This window comes from Dermacentor andersoni, chromosome 3, assembly GCF_023375885.2.
Source record: "Dermacentor andersoni chromosome 3, qqDerAnde1_hic_scaffold, whole genome shotgun sequence".
Taxonomy (NCBI): Eukaryota; Metazoa; Arthropoda; class Arachnida; order Ixodida; family Ixodidae; genus Dermacentor; species Dermacentor andersoni.
In genome coordinates, this window is record NC_092816.1 from 219,711,331 (window position 1) to 219,721,903 (window position 10,573).

At 48.5% G+C, this 10,573-nt stretch overlaps 1 pseudogene; it reads right to left on the reverse strand.

Annotated features, from left to right (window-relative positions):
• Window positions 1–3,289: 3,289 nt before the first annotated feature.
• LOC129383025 (uncharacterized) lies at window positions 3,290–4,010 on the reverse strand (annotated as a pseudogene).
• Between the last annotated feature and the right edge of the window lie 6,563 nt (window positions 4,011–10,573).

A 10,573-nucleotide genomic window follows, 5' to 3' on the forward strand; every position in this document is an offset into this window, starting at 1 on the left:
AGCCCTTGTTCGGGGAGAGATCGCTGGTCAATTTGAGTACGACATCTCCACTGATGCCGAGCTCTGATGCTTCAGTGACAGTGCCTTTACCTACATAGATATCGTATGCATATATGATGCCACTAGCACCTGCTCTGGCAAAAACTTTGATGCCCCACTTATGAGGCTTGTTCTTGATGTATTGTTTTAGAGGACATCTACCTTTGAACGGTATGATCATTTCATCGACCGCATTGAGCTCTTCAGGTTCAACTTTGGCCATGTTTTCAGAAACTCGCTTGAGCAATGGCCTTACCTTGAAGAGCCTGTCATGCTCGGGGTGTGTAGGAGCAGTCACGTGGCTGTTATCATTCACGTGGAACAGTGTTCTCAGTTTGCTAAAGCGGTTCCTCGGCATCACGTCCGCTACAGTGCTGAACCTTGTTGCTCCGCTCCAATAGTTCTTGTAGGACGGCATCTTCACAATTCCAGAGATAACATGTATGCCTACAAACTGCTCCATTTCTTTAGCTGTCGTTTTTACAGAACTTCCAGTAGTCTGCACAGAGTACAGATTTGTCTGGTCTGAGAAGTTTTCAAAAACCGAGTCGTCACAAAATAACTTGAAATACTGGTAGGGCGATGGTAATTCATCTGGTGGAGATCCAAATTCTTCATTGTATTCCACCTGCAAGGGGAGTATGTCATCATTCGCCCACAACAGCGCTTTCTTCTTTGAAGATTTTTTCGTGCGATCATCGACTTGCGGCAGCTTTGTACTACTGTTTACATCTTCACCAGCATCTTCATCATCGCTGAAGTTCTCAGTCTCGACTTCAAGGCCGATATCATGGGCAAGATTGTCACTTGTACATTCTAGTCTATTTTTTCTAGTTTGCACGATGACTTCTTCTTCATCTTCATCGGACGAATCAATGTCTACGTCTGACACGTCACCTCGAGGGATCAGAACAAGCTTCGCAACTTCTTTCTTTTTCCCATAAAACTCGCACGTGCTGATTGTCGCCATCTGTTCCGAAAGAAAATGTTTCCGCATTACGGGGGTATTTCACAAACAATGTTTCTCATAAGCTCATATCAACAGCATAAAATCGCAAAAAGCAAAGCTAGGCTCCACCAACTATACAGGCTCCTGACGCGATAATGATCCATCAGATAACAAGCGCCGAAAACATGGCCAAGTACGGCATGAAAACGAAAAAATAAGTATTTATAACATGTAAATGTTACCTCTGCGCGGAGTTCGAGCCCGAACAAACGGGCGATTTACTCAGTGCGGTAACCTCAATCAAAAATGTACCGCGTGCGTAGCCGGTGCCGCTACGTCCCAATGATTCCATTTGGAATCATCAAGATTCGCTAAGTTCTCCGGTACCCACAAATACTTTCCGCTGAATAAATTTATTGCGAAGAGATAGCGTAATACCTGATAGTCAAAGTCCAAAAGTTCGAGACAAAAATAAAATAGTTGTCTTACCTGTCAACGGCGAAAAGAAGAGGTGATCTCAGCGAATGGCGGGAACCGTGCAAATGATTCTTTTATTTTTTCGCTCACAGGTGGCAGCACTTCCTTGACTCTACCAGGTTGCCAGCATATGTAGAGCAAAGGCTAAATATGAGGTTTAGCGTAAGAACAACCTTTTTTCTTTAACCCGGAGCTGCCCACTGATCCACAAAATTGATGATTCCATTTGGAATCACTGGGCCTTAAAGGGTTAAGGCGCCAGGATAGCTCTTTTTGTCCGGGGGGAGATTGTGAAGAAGAAGACGCGCCTCGCGGCACAGCCGCATCGCCAACGCGCGGCTCGTCTCGGCTCGCGCTGTTGATTGCTGGCGTCCGTTTGGACAGTGCTTCGGGCTGCTTCGCCGTTCCCGGTTGCTGTGCCTTTACATTAGGAGCCGCCAATAAACCTTTTCTCGGGTACTTTACATCACAGTTAGCCATGACGCGCGTCGAAGAGATAACGTCTTTGACATCCGACGGCGCTGGCTCTTGGGCTGGTCCCCGCATCCATTCCGAACCCTTCAAAACTAAGTGACGTAAAGGTGCCGTTTTGGAAGCCAAATCTGGTATGAATCTTGCCAAATGATTAGCCATACAGAGCGGGCGTCGAACGTCAGACACGTTAGCTGGCGTCGCACGTTCTTTGATAGCACGAACTTTTTCAGGATCCAGCTTGATGCCATCTCGACTAAGCACACAGCCAAGAAATTTTATCTCTGTTACCCCAAAAGAATACTTTTCTTTGTTTAGCGTAACGCCCGCACTTGCGAGACGATATAAAGTTTGACGAAGGAGCTCGTCATGTTGAGCCTTGTTGTTGCCAAAAATGAGCACATCATCGATCTTGTTTATCACGTCTGGGATTCCTTCAAGTATCTGCGACATTTTCTTCTGAAAGAACTCAGGTGCGGACGTTATTCCAAACGGCAGTCTTTGAAAACAGTATCGGCCAATAGGCGTTATGAACGTAGTTAACTGGCTTTCGGGCGAAAGCTTACTTTGAAAGAAGCCAAAGTTGGCGTACAACTTCTAAAACACAGAGGCCCCACTTAAAAGACCGAGGCTATCATCCACTGTCGGCATGACATAGCGCTCGCGAAGTACACTTTTGTGTATTTGCGTCAAGTCAACGCAAACACGAACCGATCCATGTGGTTTGAGTACTGGCACAATTCCTGGAGACAATTCTGTTGGTTCATCTACTTTGCGGATCACACCATCTCGCTCCATACGATCGAGCTCCTGCTTAACTCGGTCAGGCAAGGGAAAGGCTATGCAACGAGTAACATGAATTGCAAAAGGTATCGACTTCAGCTTTAGTCTAATTTTGCATTCTCCTTTTATCGCTCCTAGACCACTGAAAAGCTGCGGGTAGGAAGCTTCGACGCCTGTTGCGCTACTGACGAGTCGGCGAATTCAATAACTTCCAGAGCCTGAAGCGCTGGGAGACCCAAAAGTACGTAGCGTAATGGTGAGACCACATACACGATTTTCTGTACAGTCTTTTGTTTCCACTGGATAGTTGCATGAAACTTTCCCAAAACATTTAATGGCTCGTTCGACGGGCCTGTTAGGATTAGGTCGCACTTTTCTAGCCTGGTAGGCAAACCGGGAAACGTTGAGGGCACAACGGAAACTTCGGCACCGGAATCTACTTTAGCGAACACCGCAGTGCCGTTCATGACCACCTGTACATGCCGAGAATTAGAGTACTCCCCGTTCACCGCGCCAACGAAATACGCCCCCTTGTCCATATGGAGAGATGAAAGTTGTACCTTCTTTCCATCACGGGCAGCCTTTTTCAGACATACAACTGCAAAGTGTCCGGAACAACTGCAGTAGTTGTGTTTCGCTGCTTTTGCTGGGAACAAGGCTCTGGGGTGCGCTCCTTGACCGCAGTTGGGGCATGACCCGGGGGTGCCTGGTAGGTAGGACTGTGCCCTGTGGCGCCGACCTTGTATTCGAGGTAAACAGTTCTTTGACGAGCTGCGCGAGTGCTGTCCTGAAGAATTCTTTCCGGACTGCCCTTGCTTGCTTACCGCGTCAAGATTGCTGGTCGCCGCTACCAAGGGTTCGTCGTCGGTTTCTCGCAGTTGCTGCTGCTGTCGTTAGACGGTCTCCTTTAAGTGCGCTTTTGCCAAAGCGCTGGTGAGAGTCAAATTCGCATCAATTTGAAGCGACTCAGAGAGCTTAGCATCCCTGAGGCCAACCACGAACCTGTCGCGAATGATGCGCTCTTTTTCCTTGCAGTCGCACCGATCCGCAAGCGTGTGCAACGCGGTAACGAATTGATCGATTGACTCTCCAGGTTCTTGAATGCGACGGTGAAAGCATGCGCTCTCATAAACAAGGTTCCTTGCGGCGACGAAGTGCTTGTTAAACTTCTTTCTGACGGTTTCGTATTGCTTCTGTTCTTCGGGTAATGTAAAAGTAGAGAAGATTTCTCTTGCTTGCCTGCCCATCGTATAAAGTAGAGTCCGGACCTGCGCTTCTTCACTCCTCTCATTTAGGCCCGAGAGGAAGCGGTAGTCATCAAGGAGCTGGATCCAAGAAGGCAATGCGAACGTCCGGTCGAAGTCAAACCTTCGCGGAGCTGGAACCGTGAACATGCCGTTAAAGGGCTTGACTGCGTTGTCTTCTGACATGGCGCCTGTTGACGAAGTTAGGGCAACGGCCCTCGAATGCCAGAGGATCCCACTTCTGACACCATGTGGTGTTTCGGCCCTAGCCGGACGCCGAGCGCAGCCGGACAGGGGGCAGGAAGGATCTGAGCCTGGCTCCGATCCCGGCACAATAACAACAACAATCCAGCGTTGTCCTGTCTTTTTATACTTCTTGTACTCGCGCCCGTACTTGCTGGAAGCCATTATACCTTCACCATTCACCAACTGGCCCAGCAAACTACTCTACTAAACAACAACCTTCATTTCATGCAAGCAGCATATCTATATAGCAAGCACTCATGTAACAAGTGACGTCACGGGCAGACAACGTTGCAGGCATCAGGGCGAGAACGCCCGATAACGCACACACATGACACGCGGAATAGGCGCTATCAGCACACGTCTAACAGCTTGCCATTTATTATAGTCACAGAAGCCCCGCTGTCAACCAAAGCCATCTGTTTGTCTGTTTCCCACTTTGACGGGAATGTGAAGTAGGCTAGAGCAAGTTAAATAAACAGTCTCTGTTGTGGTCATCGGGTCGGACTGATCACCCTTGTTTATTAGTTTTTTGTCGTCGGAGGCTCTTGAGCATCCGAAAGTAGGGGGACAGGGCTGTTGTCGACGTTATTCACTCGACCTCTGGGAGCGCACGAACTCAAGTTCTCTGTGCTGCCTGCAAGGCGGCTCGGTTCTCGCTGATTACGACTTGAGCAACCCGCGTCGGTCGGTCTGAAGCGACTGTTTGAGCTAGCGCTTACATTTTCTTCTGAAATAGATGGTATGTCGTGAAGGCACTCCAGGAGCCAATCCATAGTTTTAGGCGACCGTACTTGCATTTGCGTCAGGACTTCCGAGTGCAGTCCGTGCATTATCAGTGCTACTACGGTAGAAGCAGCAAGCATATGCTCGGGCAGCTTTAAAAGGCGGCGTTTTTCAAAGAAATACTCGACGAGGAAGCCCTGCTTGGATTTGAAATGAAGCGCGGCGTCCCATCTTTGCACTGGGTTGCTTCGGAATGTAATAAAGAATTTTGCCTTCCACTGGTTCCAAGAGTTGCCAGCATCTTCAGTAATGTGCAGATCGTACCACTTCCATGCAGCACCTCTTAAGTAACTACGCATGTTAGTAATATTGTCTTCATTAAAGTGCCAGTTGTTCTTCACAGCGGCATATTCGTAGAATCCAAGCCAACTTTCAGGACTTGAAGACATGCCGTCGAAAGCATCGATTTCTACAAATTTAGTCACCGGCTTCTCAGCGTTTAGAGAGCTTATAAGCGATGTCACCAGTTGGTTTTGTTGCGCAATTTCTTCTCATTGTAGCCGAAGAGCTTACGAAACGAGGCTCACCTCTTCCGCCGAAGACCGTGATCCAGAGTCCTTTCGACGCATCGGTTGAAGAACTATTTCATCGAAGATCACCAGAAACAGCTTCACTTTTACAGCACCCTTCCGATGTAGTTCAGCGGTGTATAAGGAAGCTTTCTCTAAAATCAGGTTCACGAGTTCTGCCAAGTTGAGTTCGCGAGGTAGTTCCACCGCTGGTTCATCTTGAGCATGGTATCACGAAAAGATGATCTCTGCGGCGTTCTCCTAAAAAAAAGAGGTCACCCACATGTTGAAGTCAGTTGTCGGCTGCGCCAAAATAATGTAGCATTCCTAGTTAAAGGACACAATAGAGGGAAAGCATTGCTGTGGAACTGGCGTCCATCTTGTCTACCTTTTATTCTAACTTCCTTCTTCTCGTCTCCTGAACTCAGGTTCCTGCGCCTCTTCATCTTGTATTGGAAGCATCAACCGTTTCAATATATACAAAATGAGTCAGATTAGATAAGATGGCTGATTACCAACAACACGCAGCAGCCAGCGTCCCGCGATCTTCTCTTTCATTCTTCCGTAACAGGACCCCCGGGTGTTGAAGCGCCGCCTCGGCGCATGGTAGGCGCATAATTCCGAGCGAAGTATGGCTTAAGTCGCGAAACCTGGGCGACGTCAACGGGCGTAGGACTTGAGGACGCATTAAACTGTAGCGGCGCAATCTCGTAATTTACGCCGATAACTTGAAGTAGGAAATCATAAGACCCTGTGTAGCGAGAGAGAAGCTTCTGGGAGAGGCCAACCCGACGACATGGTGACCAAAGGAGCACCCAAGCACCTGGCGCGAACTTACCATCGCGATGGCACTGGTCGTAAAGCTCTTTTTGTATATGCTGCGAGGCTAATAAACGAGATCGGGCGACTTGACGTGCCGTGTGAACGCGATCAATGATTTCAGGAGCGTACTCAGTTGCAACATCTGGCACAGAAGGGAGGACGGTGTCAAACCGCAATGGGGGGTCGCGACCATACAACGGATAACAGGGTGACTATCCTGCGGTGTCATGTGCGGACGAGTTAAACGCGAACGTCACGTAGGCCAGCGTGGCGTCCCGATTGCGGTGATTGTTGGAGACGTACATCGACCGCATATCTGTGATTGCTCGATTGAGACCTTCCGTAAGACCGTTCGTTTGTCGGTGGTAGGCGGTGGACAGCTTGTGCTCAGTGGCACAAGAGCGGAGGAGTTCGTTAACAAATCTAGACAAGAACGAGAGGCCACGGTCTGTAAGTAGCTGGCGAGGTGCACCGTGGTGGAGAATGACGTCGTGGAGGGGAATATCGGCGACGTCTGTCGCGCAACTATTCGGCAACGCCATCGTTATCGTGTAGCGTGTCGCGTAATTAGTCGCGACGGCGATCCACTTATTCTCTCTAGTCGTCGTAGGAAAAGGGCAAAGCAGGTCAAGGCCTACGCGAAAGAACGGTTTAGAGGGAACTTCAATTGCGTGGAGTCGTCCGACAGGTGGCAGGGGAGGTTTCTTCCGACGCTGACACAATTCGCAAGGGGCGACATAACGACCCACAGAGCGGTAGAGACGCAGCCAGAAGAACCGGCATCGTACGCGGTCGTATGTACGCAAAATGCCAAGATGTCCCGCCGTTCGAGACTGACGCATCGCAGATGACGAGGACCGACAAGGAGCAAATCACAGCCGTCAAGGTTGATATTGCGGCGGTAGAGGATGCCGGCGTGCAGAACGAACATGCGGTCGGTGGCGTCACTGCTGCCAGATTGCACTCCGGCGATGATGAATTGTAAGGATTCGTCGCATTGTTGTTCAACGCGCATGTCGGTCATGTCAGTAAAAGCCATCACGCAGGTAACGGGATCATGCGCAGCAGGATCAGGGGGATCCACGGGGTGACGAGAGAGGCAGTCAGCGTCCTTGTGCAGACGTCCAGACTTATTGTAGAGAGCAAACGAAAATTCCTGCAGCCGCAAAGCCCATCGACCAAGTCGTCCTGTCGGGTCCCGGAGGGGAGACAGCCAGCAGAGTGCTTGGTGGTCTGCAATGACCGAAAACGTGCGGCGGTACAAATATGGCCGGAACTTCGCGACAGCCCAAACTAAAGCCAAGCACTCCCGCTCGGTGATGGAGTAATTTCTCTCGGCAGAGGACCGCAGGCGGCTGGCGTAAGCTATTATGTACTCGGTACCATTCTGTTGTTGGGCGAGAACAGCGCCGATGCCATGGCTGCTTGCGTCAGTGTGGACTTCGGTCGGTGCAGATGGATTAAAATGGGCAAATTTGGGAGGGGTAGTCAGAAATCCTATGAGAGCGGCGAACATGTGAGCCTGCTCCGGGCCCCATGAGAATGGCGTGTTCTTCTTTAGAAGATCTGTCAAGGGCCGAGCAACGTCGGCGAAGTTTTTGACGAAACGGCGAAAGTAAGAACACAGGGCGACGAAGCAGCGCACGTCAGAAGCAGAACGTAGCACAGAGAAACTGCGTATAGCACGAATTTTTTTCTGTATCTGGTTCAACACCAGATGCGTCAATGAGGTGTCCCAACACGGTAATCTGACGGCTCCCGAACTGACACTTCGTGGAGTACGATTGAAGACCGGCTTTTTGAAGACCGTGATAATTGCAACGAGTCGGGTAATGTGGTGGCCGAACGTGGGAGAAAAAATAATTAACGTCATCAAGGTAAGACAGGCAGGTGGTCCATTTGTAGCCTCGCCAAAGACAGTCCATCATAGTGTAATGAAGTGTATTGAACAGTTCAGTTAGTAGCGTCTGTTTGTAATCGAGAAGGCAGGTCACGCAGAGCAGGAACAGCTGGTTGCCTGAACGGCTCACGCTCGTGCTAAGCACTGGCGATACGGCTGGCCCACTGGTTCCACTGCAGGCACGGAACAGACGATTTGGCTGGCCTTGTCCTTGTGCTCTTCTTCTTCATTACAATTACCCCCGGTGCAAAAGCGGAGCCATCCTGGCGACTTACGACGTGGAGACGAGCGGGTCATAGAATTGTTTCAGGCGGTTAATGTGAACAACATCCCGCCCACGGCGGCGCTTCTCGGATGTCGGTGTCAGCGGCTCTATGAGATAGTTCACCGGAGCGGTTCGTTCGACGATGCGGTATGGTCCATCATACTGTGAGCGAAGTTTGTCGAAAGTCCAGGCGTGGTAGAAGGCACGGACGACAAGACAAGTGTGCCGGGAGCGAAGTTCGGATTCGTAGCGTCGGCATCCCGATTTACTTTTTGTCATTGTTGGTCGGCGGAGGTGAACTTTCGGGCCAATTGACGGCATTCCTCGGCGTATCGGGCGACGGCTGAAACGGGAGCACACTCTGACGTGTCTGGTTTATAAGGCAAAACGGTATCGATGGTATGGGAAAGATCGCGACCGTAGAGAAGAAAGTATGGAGAAAATACTGTAGTATTTTGTGTAACCGTATTGTATGCGTACGTGACAAATGAGAGGATGATGTCCCAGTTTGTATGCTCCGATGAAACGTACATGGCGAGTGGTGACTTTAATATGCCAGATGCGCAGTGGATCAATAAGCTGCCAGTACTTCCTTCGTGCACATCCCTGTCGTCGGCTTCTTACAACCTTTTCGCAATGCACGGTCTTTATCAATTCGTGGAGGGACCAACACGGCGCCATGGCAATGCCGCTTCCACCTTAGATCTTGTGATTTCAAACTCTCCTTCGTTGCTGCAATCTGTTTCCGTAGTTCCCGGAATAAGCGACCATGATGCAGTGGTTGCCCGTCTCGTTGCTCCCAAGCCGTACATACCACCACCGAAACCAAGAAAAGTTTATTTCTTTGATAGCGGAAATTACTCTCGTATTTCTGAAACGCTTGAGTCAAACTTCGGCATTTTCTCAGAACAAAGCAGCACTGTATCTGTCTCCGAGTTATGGCTGCTGTTCAAGGAACAACTTTTACAGCTCATTGACTTGCACATTCCATCTAAGCTTCTTTCTGTGAAACACCGAAAAAGTAAACATTGGTTTGATAAACTCATAAAGGTACTACTTAATAAGAGGAATCGTATGTTCAAACGGTATACAGAAAAGCCTGATCTACTACAATTTTCTAAGCTTCGACAACTTGCTTCTGAAATCCAGATGAAAATCACACAAGGAAAAAAGCGGTATTTTGACTCTCTTGGTTCTAGAATTAAAGAAAATCCAAAGGAACTTTGGAAACTACTGAAATCAAACAGCAAAGACCATGTTGGTATCCCTCCGTTATTCCACAATAGTGCAGCTGTTACTAGTGATAGAGATAAATCAAACTGTTTATTGAATACTTTGTTTCTGTGTATTCCACGCTAGTACCTCAACATCTTTCAGTCTTCTTCAGCAACGCGCTTGATGATATGCCGGATATTGCTTTTCACCACCTCGAAATAATCAGCCTTCTCCAAAAATTAAAACCGCACTTGGCACCAGGTCCAGATAGGATACCCAATTTTGTTTTGAAAACCTGCGCACATATCATATCAAGGTATCCAAAGTACTGTATCACAAATCTCTTGAAACCTCCGAATTACCTGAAGACTGGAAGATGGGTGACATTGTTCCGATTTATAAAAGCGGGCTCGTGACAGTGTCATGAATTATCGACCTATATCTTTAACGTCTGTGTGTTGCAAAACCCTGGAGCACATAATTTAGACTAATATCTTTACCCACCTTCAAAACAACAGTTTCTTTGTTCCTTACCAACATGGATTTAGAGCTGGTCACTCATGCGTAACTCAGTTAGTGGAATGTACCCATGTCGTATTCACATCATTTGACAAAGGTTTGCAAACAGACTGCATACTATTAGATTTCCAGAAAGCGTTTGACAAAGTGTCCCATGTTCTCTTCATAAGCTTTCACTTCTTAGTTTACCAGAAAACATCCTTTATTGGCTCAAAAACTACTTGAGAGGCCGTTTACAAAGACTGGTTATTAATGGCACAGAATCAGAATACGCATGCGTATCTTCTGGCGTTCCGCAGGGTTCCGTCGTAGGTTCTCTTCTATTTCTTACATATATAAATGACATTGGCA